General features: G+C 45.6%; 1 pseudogene; it reads left to right on the forward strand.

The window, feature by feature from the left end:
- The first annotated feature begins 1,387 nt into the window (after positions 1-1,387).
- LOC105299646 lies at positions 1,388-2,372 on the forward strand (annotated as a pseudogene).
- The last annotated feature ends 478 nt before the right edge of the window (positions 2,373-2,850 follow it).

Consider the following 2,850-nt stretch of genomic DNA (forward strand, 5'->3'; position numbering starts at 1 on the left):
TCACTCTCAGCGAGTAGGGAGCACCCACAAGTCAGGGGACTGGACACAGTCTGCACAGCTCGCAGTACTGGTCCCAGGCCTGCCGATAACGATGCTCAGGGAATCGGACAGGTTGGCTTGGCACATAGCGCGTCTGGCGTAGCATCGACCCGGTTAGAAGCAAGGTGTGTTGCTAGAAAGAGCAGTATTTAGAATTGGAGAACTCAAGTTCAGGGTCGCCTTCCTCTTCTTACTGATTACGTGACATTGGACATAACCTCTTGAGCCTCGGTTTCTGCATCCATAAGCCCCTATAAGATAGTAATAATCCCGACCTCATGGGCTTTGTGAGAAATTAATGTACCTGAAAGCACTTTGTTAAATGATAAAGCACATTATAAATTTATTTATCCAACAAATATGTCTAGAGCACCGATGGCCTTCAAAGTACTATGCTAGATGTTAAGGATATAGCGATGATTTAGACAGGTAAGGGCCCTGTCTTCATGGAGCAGAGACAAATAATAAACAGGTAGACAAACAAAAAAATAAGAAAATTTCAGACATCACTAAGAAGCAAAAGGAGAAACCTCTTTTCCACTTATTTAGATCTTTCTTTCATTACCTTTTTTTAGTTTTCAACATATAGATTCTATACATGCTTTGTAATATTTCTAACTATCTCAATTTTCTAAGATGATTGTGTTTTATGGTATTTTACGGTATTTTCTTTAAAATGATTTTTATATTCTAGGCTTACATAGCTAGAACACAGAAATTAGATTCATTTTCCACGTGTTGACCTTATAACTTACAACCTTGCTAAACTCATTCATTCTAAACATTGTTTTATAGATTCTTTGGGTTTTCTACATAGATGATGGTGTCGTCTATGAAGAGGAGCAGTTCTATTTCTTCTCCCCACCCCCCTCACCAATCAACACAGTTTTTATTTCTCTTCTTGGCTTATTGTTTTGGCTAAGGCAAGAAATATATTTTATAAACCAATATATTTGAACTTCCATTTCCAGGAAAAAATTAAGTGGATACACTTTTCCCTATTTTTTTTTTACTAAGTACAACTGAAATCTCTGAACATCATACATATAAAACAAACATAAGACTCTGAAAGGACCTCAGAACCTGAAGAATAACTGGGCCATGGATTTCCTGGGCTTTTTGTTTAATATATCCCAGACCGCGTGCTGGAAAAACTAGAAACCTGAAAACACAAAGCGTCAGGGAAAGCTTGCTCTCTCTAGCCAAGGGGCCAGGAAAGGAAAAAGCCCAACAAGATAGAAAACTTTCAGAGAAGAATTCACCTACTGCTATTGTCAAAGATCGTGGCCTCTACTCTCAGCAAAGGCCAAGTAGGGAACCTAGACTTTTACCCTCGTCCTACTGTAATATGGCGTCCTCCTCCTTCCTTCACGGTGACCATAAAAGGCCCTGTGGAGAAGCAAGACTCTCACCCCAGTCTGGAGGTAAGAACCCCCACCCCGCCACACACACACACACCGTGGCATCAGTTGGGGATCACGTCAGAAGCAGTATTGAGCTGTCCTTCCCAGCTGCGTGCTGTAAGCAGAGGCGTCATGAGAAGCCTGAATTTCCACCTCTGCACATTTCCCCCCCCCGGGACACTGAAAGCAGGGCATCCACCTCATCCAGGATTAAGGGTGTCGCACCACGTCATTCGCTCAATACTGGAGCGTCAGAAGGTGTCTGGAGACATTCTCAGCTTTTATAACTGGTTCTGTCGTATGTAAGATATTGCTTTGTTTCTTCCTTTTGCTTGATTCTCTGTGATGGTTTCTATGCATCAGATGTGACAACCACCTCCCCAGTCCTGGTCTTGTGTAGGAGATGAAACTCGTCGTTCAACCTTGCCCTAGCTCTTGGCTGTCCTTCAACCCTTTGTGATTGTCAGAGCAGCCTATCATAGTTTCAATCAGTCCCAGTTTGGGGGGTTCTGACGGCCTCGGGCACGCTGAGAGAATACGAGGTGCATGGGGGGCGCTGGTACTCTGTGTCTCAGCTGCAGAAGATGACGAAGTGTTCAGGGGAAATCGTCTACTGCGGGTATGTGTTCGAGAAATCCTCCCTCTACGGGTGACGAACTTTGGCAGCGGCACCCACAACACGTACGGGGAATATCATGACCTGACCGCTACAGGCGCTGTCACCCTGTGCTACGACACATGGGGGTCCGGCACTGTGCCCATGCCCACTTAATCCAGATCATGGAGATGGAGGAGACTGCAGCCAGCAAGTGCCGCCGCCTGGCAGTCAAGCAGTTCCATGACTCCAAGATCAAGTTCTCGCTGCCCCATCGGGTCCTTCGTCGCCAGCACGAGCCACCCTTCATCACCAAGAGGCCTGACACCTTTTAGATGCGGGGCCTCCCTGGCCCCTGGTCTGCCCAAATAAACTCCTTGGGGAAAAAAAAATCAGAGACTTTGAAAAACAGGATGAGGTAGAGCGCGAACTTGGAGCAGAGGCCTGAACGACAAGCCCGAATGTGATGATCTGGGTGCAGAACATTCCAGGCAGAGGTCGAAGAGAAAGGCAGGGGCCAAATTATGCAGAGCTTGAAGGCCAGGGTGAGGATTTTGGCTTTGATTTAAATGACACTAGGTAGCCACTGGAGAGCATAGAACGGGAGAATGAGCAGATCTGACTTGCATTTTAGAAAGCTCGCTCGTGTGGGGAATGGATCGAGAAGCTAGAGTCGAAGCAGGCGGACCTCCCAGAAGAAAAGAAAAAAAAAGGTTCTTCTTAGAGATAGAAAGGTCCTCTTGCCTTTATGCAGCCAGCCTTTAAAGCAACCAAAAGGTCATCAGGAAAGGAGTTTGTCATGGTATTTGTCGT

This window comes from Pteropus vampyrus, unplaced genomic scaffold, assembly GCF_000151845.1.
Source record: "Pteropus vampyrus isolate Shadow unplaced genomic scaffold, Pvam_2.0 Scaffold191, whole genome shotgun sequence".
NCBI classification, from domain to species: domain Eukaryota; kingdom Metazoa; phylum Chordata; class Mammalia; order Chiroptera; family Pteropodidae; genus Pteropus; species Pteropus vampyrus.